General features: G+C 44.8%; 1 protein-coding gene across 2 annotated transcripts in view; it reads left to right on the forward strand.

Moving 5' to 3' along the window:
- The window catches only part of ANKRA2 (ankyrin repeat family A member 2), a 93,733-nt gene that overhangs the window by 33,766 nt on the left and 46,708 nt on the right, over positions 1-13,259 (forward strand). Inside the window, exon 1 of one of the 2 annotated variants that reach the window (XM_068248392.1) lies at positions 9,540-9,752. The exons of the other annotated variant lie outside the window; for it this stretch is intronic. The gene's annotated coding sequence lies outside the window, so the exon portion shown is untranslated. Of the gene's footprint in view, positions 1-9,539; positions 9,753-13,259 lie in introns of those variants that run through there. 2 annotated transcript variants of the gene reach the window in all.

A 13,259-nucleotide genomic window follows, 5' to 3' on the forward strand; every position in this document is an offset into this window, starting at 1 on the left:
CAAGTACCCCCTGGATCCATCTGTGGACAGAGGGGGGGGGAGGGAGGGGGGGATGGGTATAGCAAAGTGGAAACTGCTCTGAAAAACGCTAGATCATAGCGGTTTTCCAAGAGTTTTGTTACAGTAAAGCTGTAACTGAACAGCTTCTGTAACAAAATATAAAATCTGCTATACAAAAACGCTAAACCACTAGGCATGTTTAACCCTCCTGGCGGTTTGCAAAAAAATCGCCAGGGGGCAGCAAATCTTTTTTTTTTTTCATGTAGCGAGACAAAGTCTCGCTACATGATAGCCGCTGCTCAGCGGCATCCCCCCAGCCCCTCCGATCGCCGCCGGCGATCGGAGATCCGGAGATCCCGTTCAAAGAACGGGATCTCCCGGAGGGCTTCCCCCGTCGCCATGGCGACGGGGCGGGATGACGTCACCGACGTCGTGACGTCAAAGGGGATTCCGATCCACCCCATAGAGCTGCCTGGCACTGATTGGCCAGGCAGCGCACGGGGTCTGGGGGGGGGGGGCGGCTGCGGCGCGACGGATAGCGGCGGATCGGCGGCGATCGGGCACTGCACGCAGCTAGCAAAGTGCTAGCTGCGTGCAGCAAAAAAAAAAATTATGCAAATCGGCCCAGCGGGGCCTGAGCGGTGCCTTCCGGCGGCATAGCCCGAACTCAGTTCGGGCTTACCGCCAGGAAGGTTAAAAAAAAAAAAATCTCTAAACCAGTCTAGAATCACACTGAAAAAAACAGCTTCAAAAACCTCTAGCGTTTGCGGATCTGCTAGCGTTTTTTGGTGTGCACTGGCCCTCTGAGAATGAAGGGGAGGGAGGGCGAGTCCTAGAACGCTAGAGCACTGGTCCTGACACAGGAGTCTGTGAATGAAGAGGAGAGAGAGTCCTACTAGAGCTTAAGGCGTGTACACACCATATTTTTACACACAACGGTTCCGCCAGACCCTCCCACAGGGCAGTCGTTCTGCAGACAGTAGCACGTGAGTACAGGCTATCAGATCCGTCAAAAACAGTCTTAACAGTCTGTCGACAGCCTGTACTCACATGCTACTGTCGGCAGAACGACCACCCCGCAGGGGGGGGGGGGGTTCGACGGACCAGTCGTTTGTAAAAATATGGCGTGTGTACGCGCCTTAACACTTGATTTTCAAACAAAAACTTGTGTTGCCCAGTGTTCTCCACAGGCTCTTTTAGCCGGGTGCTCCACCTGGCTAGTTTTGGTGAGCACCCGGGTGTTATCGGCTCACCACCTCCTCTGCTGAAAGCAGAGATGTGCAGACAAGCACAATCCCTGCATTCTCTCATCTCGACCCCACCCAGCTACTTTTTCATGCCACCCGGCTGGAAAAAAATTCTGGGGAGAACACTGGTTACCAATTTTCTTTAGTAGGAGTCTGGCGAGCTTCTTTACTTTGGTGTACAGCCTGGACTGTTCTCTACAGCAAAAAACACAGTAGTTGTCCCTCCACTTACCCGTGTAGACGCTGTGACAGCATAGCTGCAAGGCTGAACTGGTGAAAAGTCTACCTTTGTTACTGCACCAAATTCTTTAATCTGCACAGGAGTCTAGGAAAAAGAATAATACAAAGTTTAACTGACCAAGCAAAATATATTTTAAATAAACTAGCACTATGTAAGTTACAGTAAAAACAGTCATAATAGAAACTGGACTTCCCGTCATCCATATTTGTGTAATTGGATTCTTGCTTTGCCAAGTATGCACATTATGTGAAATAGAATTTCAGGTATACCCACCACTGCCTTGAGGTTTACTGCAGGCACTAAACACTAAGTTGAAATCCAAAAAGTCAAATTCTCAAAGCAATTAATTGGTCACAATGACTTATTTTTTAGTGGTCCAAGTCCAAGCTGCATAACATATACACAAAATCTGAATGCAAGGAGAAATTATTTGCATACCATTGTTCATCCCTAATCCCACTCCTTCTAGGAACTGTAGCAAGAAGATAGTTATACCGACATGGCTTGTCAGTGATGTTGATATTGTGGCTGTGTTTCTTCTAGCTCTGTATTGTAAGATAATTACATTACATTAAAGAGAATGAAAGCACAATAACTTAAAGGAATACTGTAAGGGGGGGGGGGGGGGGGTCTGGGGAAAATGAGTTCAACTTACCCAGGGCTTTTAATGGTCCCCCGCAGACATCCTGTGCCCACGCAGCCACTCAGCGATGCTCCGGCCCCGCCTCCAGTTCACTTCTGGAATTTCAGACTTTGAAGTCTTAAAACCACTGCGCCTGCGTTGCTGTGTCCCGCTGATGTCACCAGGAGCGTACTCCGCTGGCATGGCAACGCAGGCGCAGTGGTTTTCTGACTTTAAAGTCTGAAATTCCAGAAGTGAACCAGAGGTGTGGCCGGAGCATCTGTGAGTGGCTGTGCGGGCACAGGACGTATGCTGGGGACCATTAAAAGCCACGGGTAAGTTCAACTCATTTTCCACCCGACCCCCCTACAGTACTCCTTTAAGGTGCCCATATATCCCTCGACTTGGCACCCAATTGACCATCCAAATTGATAATTATTATTGAATCAGATGAAAATCTGTGCCACCAAGAGCGTGCCTAATCAACAATCCGACCAATTTTGGGCCGACATCAATCAGACATGCTGCAAGATGTGCCATCGTGGGCGATCAGGTGTGCGGCGGTAATGGCGAGCAATATTGGGACAAACGCAATGAGACCCTAGAACTGTGCCCCTGTGTGTGCATTTATAGATTATCTGTCCTGTGTTGCCCACCGCGCGGTGGCCATCCGTCTTCTGAATTCCCCGCTCTACCCTCAGCAGTATACAAACCGACATGTTGCGTGGCTTCACAGAGAGCTTGGTCTCTTGGTCGAATCTGTCTATCATCGCTAGATGTATGACTATCTTTACACTGCTCAAATGTCCGAAACGCTATTGGTCTGAGCTATACCCCTCAAGCCACAGTGCAGCAGCTGACTTTTGATTGCCCTTTAAAATGCAGCATAAAATTAGCTGCTGTGGCTAAAGCCAGACTGTGCTCCAGTTTGTTTTTTCACGTTTTGGTACATCAGTGATTGTATGTTTATCAGCCAGCATCTATTATTACCTTATAACGTCTCCAGTATATTGTGTCTTGTGTTATCTTTTCCCCAAGCTTAGGGTAGGAGGGGATGACAACAGGTTTGTATGACGACATTTTCTTTCGTCTGTGGCATTAACACGTAAGCAGCACTGGTTCCTCAAAGACCAGGAGCCTGGCTACAATACAGAATAAAAATAACACATTAAATCAATATCAAAAGGTAAACTCAATAAGGTACTGTCAGTGGGAGGTCCTACAAAAAAATGATGACCACAGACTGATCAGATATTTAGTATTACCCTCATCTGCCACACATAAATCTGATCACCACAGGCCTGTATGCCAGTCTGGCTGGTCCTTCAGGTAGTTTGCAATGGAATGAGGACCAGAAAAGCAGAGACCTCCCAATATGGCTGACCTGGGCATATTCACATTGGGCTCTATTCACAATCACACATGCGGTATGAGATTTTTGACCGCTATATTACTGCCAGTGATAATTTCTATATTTTTTCCACATTCACTAAAATTTTCTGCATGTTTTTCGCATGCGGAAACCATGCGTAAAAAAAAACAGCATTAAAAAAATAATAATATTTAAGTCCAGCAAACACAGCGCTCAAGGCTCCAGACTACATTTAAGTAAATGGGAAGCAACATTTATCACCAAGTACTAGTAGGTGATATAAAATCAGTAGTCAAGTCAGAAATAATGCACCCCTTTTTGTTTGTGAATTTAAATTTTTTGGTGGAAATTACCGACTTTTGCGGACTTTAACAGCACTTTTTATGCATGCGGGTAAATAATGCATACAATTTTACGCATGCTGTAAATGATCATGTGTGAAATTTTGTGAATGTCAAGATGGTCTTATGCTGGGAATACACGGTTCGTTTTTGCCTTCGTTTAAACCTTCGTTTCGATTGTGCCTTTTGTCCTTTTCGATCCCGAAATAATCGGTCATACGGTTAATATCACCACCCACGGTTTCGTTTTTTTTTTCGATTCTGATGGTTTCGTTTTTCCAATGATTGAAGGCTGCATAGAAACGAAACGAAAATCCCTTTTTACAGGGACGGACTAGCATAAACGAATATATAATCGATCTGAACAGCCATCAAACCTACCAATGGCTCGATTAGATGGATAAAGAGAGATAATATCAAACATGTTCGATCACTAGTCGTTCGTTTTTGGGGTCTATTAATCGAAACTATAATGAGATTATGACTATTTTCACATACGTTTTCAACACTCGATTCGTTTTCCGAACGAATCGAAGGTTTAAACGAAGGCAAAAACGAACCGTGTATTCCCAGCATTATTTGAGGTGGGAATTTACCACAAGTGCATTTCTGCATGCAGAAAATGATTGTGAATAGAGCCCATTATGTCTGTTAATCTCTAGTATAATGGAGAGGAGGGGAGGGTGGTGCAGCAAATGATGGAGAGGGAAACAACAATGCCTCAACTGATTTGATCGGGGACCGCCATACACACGGTAGATTCTCATCAGACTGTCCCCACCGAACGCTAGTGCCGAGAACCACTGCACATGTTTATGCAGCTTTAAGCTAGCTTCACACTATAACATTGCATTATAATGTAATAACGTACACATAATGCAAACAAAAAATGTTTGCGGCGGGATGTGATCTAACATATGCAAACAACTGACTAATGTACTCCTTCACTGTCCTGAAACCTCTTGCTTTGCAGCGCAACTGATGAGGTGTGAACTATTGACAGACTTCAAATCGCACTGACAACAGTGCGCTAATCAGTATCCCTTACAATGCAACACGTAACTTGCGTCCAACTTTGATTTACATGGGAAATGGATTTAGCAGCAGTTGAACTGAATATTGAATGGGGCTAACCAGATTCAGAAGCTAATCACTACATTTAAAAAAAAATGCATTTAGTCAAGCTGCCAGTTAATGAATCCCTAGCTTCTGAATCAAGTTTGCTCAGTACATAGTTGATTGAATCAAAGTGCCAGCCCATATATTACAGCATTGATATCCAGCCTACTAGAATGATCTCACTCAGAAGGGCTTGGCCAGGTGTACGGTGGTAGCAGCCTTACATTTCCAGATGACCGAAGGGCCCCCCCGGTCAGCCCCCCCCCCCCACTATGTGTAGCGTGTACCCCCCAGTTCCCATGGCAAGTGTGGAGACTGTGTTTAAAGGGGCACTATGGTGAAAAATTGTAACATTTAACATTTGTGCAAACCTAAACAAATAAGAAGTACGTTATTTCCAGAGTAAAATGAGCTATAAATTACTTTTCTCCTATGTTACTGTCACTTACAGTAGGCAGCAGAAATCTGACAGAAGTGACAGGTTTTTAACTAGTCCATCTCTTTATAGGGGATTCTCAGCAAGACTTTTATTCTTTATAAAGATATTCCCTAAAAATGATTTAAACAAATGATGCTGGCCAGCTTCCCTGCTCGCTACACAGTTTTTTGGATGTTGGACAGAGCAACTGCCATTCACTAAGTGCTTTTGAAAATAAATAAATCCCTGAGAATCCCCTTTGAAGAGATGGACTGGTCCAAAACCTGTCACTTCTGTCAGATTTCTACTACCTACTGTAAGTGACAGCAACATGGGAGAAAGGTAATTTAGAGCTCATTTTACTCTGGAAAATATGTACTTGTTATTTGTATATGTTTGCACATATTTAAAAATTTACAGTTTTTCGCTGTAGTGCCCCTTTAAGCAGGGCTGTGGAGTCGGAGTCGGGGCAATTTTGGGCACCCGGAGTCGGAGTTGGAGCCGGAGTCGTGGTTTCAGAAACTGAGGAGTCGGAGTCAGGGGTCGCATGATTTTTGTACAAAATCCACAGCCCTGTTAAGTCTTAGACTAAGGAGTCGGAGTCTGAGCAATTTTGGGTACCCGGAGTCGGAGTCGTAGTTTCAGAAACTGAGGAGTCGGAGTTGGAGTCAGAAGATTTTTGTACCGACTCCACAGCCCTGCCTTTAAGTTCACCTGTTTACTGCCACACCTCCTCTGGCGCCTTTTCTTGTCTCTATCACGCCAGGTTGCCCGTGTCCCAACAACATGTAGGACCACATACATGCAGTTGGGGGTACAGGTGCCCCGGTAGCAATTGAGAGAAAAGTCACAGGACATAGGAGAATGCGGGCCAGTGGACAGATGATTCTAAAGGATACCTTAGTCTTAAATAAATTCAGTAATTTACACCCTGTGCATGTTTGGCGAGGTGTGCATAGGCTCGTGGCCCAGCATCTGTCACCATTTAGATGAAACGCTCTTTGTCCACAGTACTGGTCGGCGGAGTTGCGCAGGTTCAGCATGTCCAGGGGCACTCCAATGGGAAGATGTAGACGGCACGCATTCAAGTGCCCAAGTGGATATACTGTGCATGCGCATATAGTATGTCCGGGTCAGAAGGCACACGTGCATAAGGCACGCATGCCAGCTACGTCTTCCCGAGGGAGTGCCATATTGAGCTGACTCCGCCAACAAGGACTTTGGATCTAAGGGCTTTTCATCTAAACGGCGACAGACGCCAGGCCACGGGGAGGTGCAGAAAGCCTATGTGCACCTACACCTACACACACCTACACACACACCTTCAATTACTGAATTCATTTAATTCTGATCTATTTGATCTGATCTATTTGGATGCAGTACTGTCTGAATCACACCAGAAACAAGCATGCAGCTAATCTTGCCAGCTCTGAAAATAATGTCAGAAACTCCTGATTTGTATATGCTGGTTCAGATTCTATGGCTAAACGTATTTAAGGCAGAGAATCAGCAGGACAGCCAGACAATATGCATTATTATTATTAATTGTATTTATAAAGCGCCAACATATTACCAGGGCTGTGGAGTCAGTACAAAAATCTTCCGACTCCTCAGTTTATGAAACCACGACTCCGACCAACTCTGGGTAACCAAAATGGCCCCAACTCCTCGACTCCAACTCCTTAGCCTAATATTTAACAGGGCTGTGGATTTTGTACAAAAATCACCCGACTCCCGACTCCTCAGTTTATGAAACCACGACTCCGACTCCAACTCCGGGTGCCCAAAATTGCCCCGACTCAGACTCCACAGCCTTGCATATTACGCAGCGCTGGACATTAGTTTAGGTTACAGACAATATTTAGGGGTGACATACAGCAAAATGACAATACATGAATGGCCAGATCATGCAGCACAGTATGAGTACAAGGTAATGCTTAGTCACTGGAGGGGAGCATGGAGATTAGGCAAGTTAGGTTCACTCAGATGCATAGCATGGGTTCACAGTAATGGAGGTGCATGATCAGGTAGGACACAAAAGGAGGACCCTGCCCAAAGGCTTACAATCTAGAGGGAGAGGTAAGGACATGAAAGGTAGTGGACCAGAGTTCAGCTGTGGGTTTAGAGCACTTGTGAGGGGTAGTAGGCCAGAGTGAAAAGGTGAGTTTTGATGGCTTTCTTGAAGATGTTGAAGGAGGAGGCTGCACTAATGGGTGGAGGTAGGGAGTTCCATAGTATTGGAGCAGCTCTTGAGAAGTCCTAGAAGCGTGCATGGAACTGGGTGATGTGGGGGGCGGTTAGGCGAAGTTCATTGAAAGAGCAGAGTGAGCGGCTAGGTGTGTACCTCTGCGTAAGATCGAAAATGTAGGTTGGACAGGTTTTGTGGACAGATTTGTAGGTCAGACACAGTATCTTGAATCTGATTCTGGACTGGATAGGAAGCCAGTGGAGGGATTCAAGGAAGGGATCCGCCATGGTGGAGCGATGGGAGCAGTGGATAATTCTGGCTGCCGCATTCATGATGGACTGCAGTGGGGCTGTTCGGGTCATAGGGAGACCAGACAGAAGGGCATTGCAGTAGTCAAGGCAGGAAATTATGAGGGCATGGATGAGGAGTTTGGTGGTGGCAGAGGTCAGGAAAGGGCGAATCTTACAAATGTTACGAAGGTGGAAGTTGCAGGACTTTGTGAGGTTTGGATGTGGGGAGTGAAGGTGAGTGCGGAGTCCAGGGTGAAACCCAGACAGCGGGCTTGAGAGGTATGGCGAATGGTAGTGTGGTTAACAGTGACATGCACATCTGGGAGGTTTATGGATGGCTGAGGTGGGAAGATCATAAATTCCATTTTGTCTAGATTTCGTTTCAGGAACCTAGCGGACATCCAGGAGGAGATGGCTGATAGGCAGGAGGAGACCTTGGCTATGGTAGCGGTGGATATGTCAGGGGTGTGGAGGTAGATCTGGGTGCCATCTGCATACAGATGCTAGTTAAAACGCATGGAGGAGATAACCTTGCCAATGGAGGATGTGTATAGGGTGAACAGTAGAGGGCCAAGGACCGAGCCTTGGGGGGGCTCCCACCGAGAGGTGGTTGGGGGTGGACGTTTAAAAAGGAAAAAAATATGGCAGCCTCCATATGCCTCTTGCTTCAGTTGTCGTTTAAAGGGAATGTCCGAGGATTTAAAAAAAAAAATATCTACTTACCCGGGGCTTCCTCCAGCCCCTGGCAGCTGTCCTGTGCCCTCGCTGCAGCTCCAGTGTCCCAGGATCCCTTCCGTTGACCGCGCTCACAGAACGCTCCAGATCATGTGAGCGTAGTCACCAGCGGGGCTCACACAGACGCATTAGGTCGCCATTCCCAATGGAGGGGAACCAGGAACACCGGAGCTGCGGCGAGGGCACAGGACAGCTGCCAGGGGCTGAAGGAAGCTCCAGGTAAGTAGATTTAAAAAAAACAAAAAAAAATCCTTGGACATTTCCTTTAAGCACCGCTTCCACACCTACTACGGGTCCGGTGTACATATTACATAGGGAGACAGTCAAGAGAAGATGGATGAGCAGATTTCCAATATCTTTCATGCTGAAATCTGTAGGGAAAATGTGTGCAGATGTGTGGCAGCAATCAGTCACTCTAATTGGTCAAAATTGCTGATCATCTGCAAATGTATGGGCATCTTTAGAAAGCTCTGTAAATCACTGGATAAATAAATGAATCTCATCTGAAATGATTACGAGAGAGCAAATCGTATTTTCCCATAGCCATCCATGCTTGTATACAAATATTCCATGCTTGTTTACAAAGATTGAGGATATCGTAAAGTAAACAGCTGATTGCTGTGTCAACCTTGAACATAGAAGCAGGTTCTATGAACAGATGATCTTCTGATGAGAGAAACGATAGTGTGCGACCAGTGTACAAAACATAGGCAATAAGCACACTCCCTCCAGGAGGAGATGGTCACAAGCAGCCGGTGATGTCCTGTCAGCCTCATTTGATCACCCCTCCAGTTCTCTCTGCCGGGTCGGCCGATCCCCCTATACAACCACCGTGAGGTGCGGTGTGCCCACATACCGCAATGCCCGGCGCCAGTCGAGTTTCCACCTCTCACCGTCCAGAAGTCACGTTGCCAGAATGAGCTCTGCAGGCCGCCATCTTGCTTCCTGACGTACTTCCGGAAATTGTCGCCACAATTCTACGTCAGCAGAGAAGAGGACGTGAATTTTCTTGTATGATCCTTTTCGTTCTGCCGAAAGCTGTTTAGATACAGGTGGAGATGACGTGAAATGTACGGTAAGAAATACCGAATGGATTCTGCATTCTAGATTCAGCTTTATTCGATGACATCATACCGGATGTGACGTCAAACAATAATATAACAAAAGGAGGCGTCTGAGGTGAGTGAGAAAAGGAGACTTTTCTTATTTTATAATAAATGTGGAACATTACGTGTGTTGGAGTTGTAGGTTGAGAAGGAGCTGTCATATCACATAGCACACATAGACTAATTACTGCTGCCATCTGTCCCTCCACTGCCCCCCCCTCCCCCTGACAGCTGACACTGTTCATTTATTTATTTTAGTATTTATATAGCGCTGTACAGAGTATATTGTCTTGTCACTAGCTGTCCCTCAGAAGAGCTCACACTCTAATCATTACCATAGTCATATCATAGCTCCCAACTGTCCCTGTTTTGGAGGGACAGTCCCTCCTTGGTAGCCCTGTCCCTCTTTCCTCCTCATATGTCCCTTTTTCAGGACTTTGTCCCTCTTTCTATGTAAATATATATATATATTTCTCTACTAAAAAATGTGTTTGTTTGGCTCTAAACTTTATTACCATCCTGTAAATTGATATATTACTCATTTTAAAATGTTAATCTGAAGGAAAATGAACCAGGATAGAAAGGACCAGTGTAGCTTGAATTATAAAACAACATAATTTTCTTATGAAATCTTTATGGTATGCGTGGCTAGGGGTGTGACGGGGCGTGGTAAGGGGTGTGACAAGGGCATGGCTTAAGTGTCCCTCTTTCTCATCTCAGAAAGTTGGAAGGTATGGTCATATGTCTATGTATGTATTGTGTAGTGCAGCCTTTCTCAACCATTTTACCCTGGAGGAACCCTGCAAATAACTTTTGGATCTCAAGGAACCCCTGCAAACAATGTTTTGATCTCGAGGAACCCCTGCATTTATTTTGCAAGGGGCATGGTCTTTAAAAGTAGGTTAGGCTGTTTATTTCACTACCCCCTATTACACTGCCACTCATTATACCGTCTCCTTACCCCCAATTTAGTGCTTCTTTTTACAGTACCCCCTATTATAGTGTGCTCTATTATACCTCCCCCACAATAGGGGGAAATGCCAAGGAACCCCTGCAGAGTACTCAAGGAACCCTGGTTGAGAAAGCCTGGTGTAGTGCATGTATCATAGTCTAGGGCCAATTTAGGGGGAAGCCAATTAACTTATCTGTATGTTTTTGAAATGTGGGAGGAAACAGGAGTGCCCAGAGGAAACCCACACAGACACAGGGAGAACATACAAACTCCTTGCAGATGTTGACCTGGCTGGGTTTCAAACCAGACCCAGCTTGCAAGGCAAGAGCGCTAACCACTATGCCACCATGCTGTTATGGGGAACATGCAGAGCAGGATAATCCACAAGGCAACTTAGGCAGGTGTTTGGGGCCTACTGGGTGTCATGGCCCTAATGACACTTTCTCTGACCCCTCTCCCATCACAGAGTTACCGTAACCACATGCACCATAAGGGCAGTAATAACTACTACCTTTCCTAGGGCACCATTTCATCTTAATCCATCTCAGGGAATGTGCTGGCTGCTGTTGGAAGTAGCCACTAGAAGTCCACCCAAAGCTTTTCAGTTTAGTTTTGTATTGGATTTTGGATAGGGAAGAGGTAAAAGCATTGTCAGTTGTGTATTGCTCTAGACTGTAGCTCGAGAGATGTCTTCTCACCATGGCCCATATGCAATTCACTTTTTCTCCTGAGTTTTCTCTAGGTGATACTTTTTCATCTTCTATTTAAAATACATTTTCAGCACTTTGCAACTGAAAAAGTACCACAAAGTTGGCAAAAAAAAGTCTTTAGAGCATTTTCTTGCTTTCTGGGGGCTTAAACGGTATTTTATTGACAAGTTTAAAATGATCTAGGAGAAAACTCAGGTGAAAAAGTGAATTGCATATGGGCCCATCACTCTAATGGTGCACATACATGGTACAATTTTTTCTTTTTCGATTAGATAATTTTGTTACATTATTCTGTTAGATCGAATACAAATATTTTTCCAACATGTCCGATTGGATTTTTATAGAAAAAAAATGAGATAATTGATTATTTTTTCTTGATCGAAAAAAATATTATTTTAAACTTACATTCAATTCGATAGTTTTGGTCGAATAAACTGGAAAATGTATCATTTTTATTGTACTGTATATGGGCACCATAAGTGGTTCCTGAGAACAGTGCATGCGGCACAGCCATGAAACATTTGTTGTAGAAGTTTGGGGAAGGGTTTGAATTAGAAATTAGTGATATCAAAAATTCAGTTACATTTTTTTTTTCTTTACAATAAACAAATGAATTAAAAGTTTGCAGGGGTTAATACAATTTGTGAAGCCAATGATAAGTTAATTATGTGAGATCTTTACTACCACTCTAAATCTGATAAGGCCTTTGCAAAATTCCTTGGATTAGCTCCCTCTAATTACAAGTTCCTATAGAGCAAAAAATCAGGTAAAGGCTTATGCTGGGTACACACGATGCAATTTCCCGCCCGATTGACGGGCGATCGGACAGGAAGTTGCATGGTGTGCACATGTCCAATGTGCACCCAATCGATAAAGCAATCGATTTTCCAATTATACGTATGCAAAATTGATCACTTTATTGATCAGGAGCCGATCAGACATGTCGGAAATAATCGCCTGACTCTTGCCTATCGTGCAGGAAATTGCATCGTGTGTACCCAGCATTATACATACAATGCAATTTTCCGGTCACTTCCATGGGAAATTTTCCATTGATCAATATTTTTCACTATTTCTGATCTGCTTCTGTTCAAGAAAGTGATCGATTTTGAGATATGTACTGAACAAAATCACTCCTTTTCTCGATTGGCGGCAGATCGGATATGCTGGAAATGATCTTTTCCCGTCGGATCTGACGGTAAAATTGCTTGGTATGTTAGGGCTCAAACCCACCAGAAACCTTTTCTAAGTGCTAGTGATTTGAAAAAAAGCTCTTGTTAATGCAATGCTATGGGGGAATTTCGCTCAATAGGGATCACACCCTTAAAGCGGATCCGAGATGAAAAACTAACTATAACCAGTAACTTGTCTATATATCTTATCTAAAGTTTAGATAGTTTACACAGCAAATCTAGCTGCAAACAGCTTCACCAGTATATGATTATTTCTTCCTGTGATACAATGAGAGCAGCCATGTTCTGTTTGTGATGATTACACACAGGCAAACTGCTCTGCATCTCCAGCCCTCAGCCTGTAAAAACTTCACTCCCCTCTACTCCTCTCTCCTCCCCTCTGCCTCTGAAATCTCTGGCTAGTAACACCACCTCCTCCTCCTGCCCAGACTGAGCTCCCATAAGCCCTTGCTACATGGGTCTCAGAGAGCCTAGGCGCTAGAGAAGCTGTGGGCGAGGCATGTTTAGTTTATTGGGGATTAGGCTCTGTTCACACATAATACCGAAAAACCGGCGATTACCGCTAGCATTTTGTGGGAGTGATTTTTCCCCGATTAACGCGGAAAAATCACTGGACACTGTAGTGGTTTGGGAGCGATCGCGATTAGCGGTTCTATACATGCAAATTGCAATCGCTCCGGAATCGCCGGCAAACCGCTGCATGTAACACTTTTGCCGTTAACGCT

The sequence above is a fragment of the Hyperolius riggenbachi genome, chromosome 1 (assembly GCF_040937935.1).
Source record: "Hyperolius riggenbachi isolate aHypRig1 chromosome 1, aHypRig1.pri, whole genome shotgun sequence".
NCBI classification, from domain to species: domain Eukaryota; kingdom Metazoa; phylum Chordata; class Amphibia; order Anura; family Hyperoliidae; genus Hyperolius; species Hyperolius riggenbachi.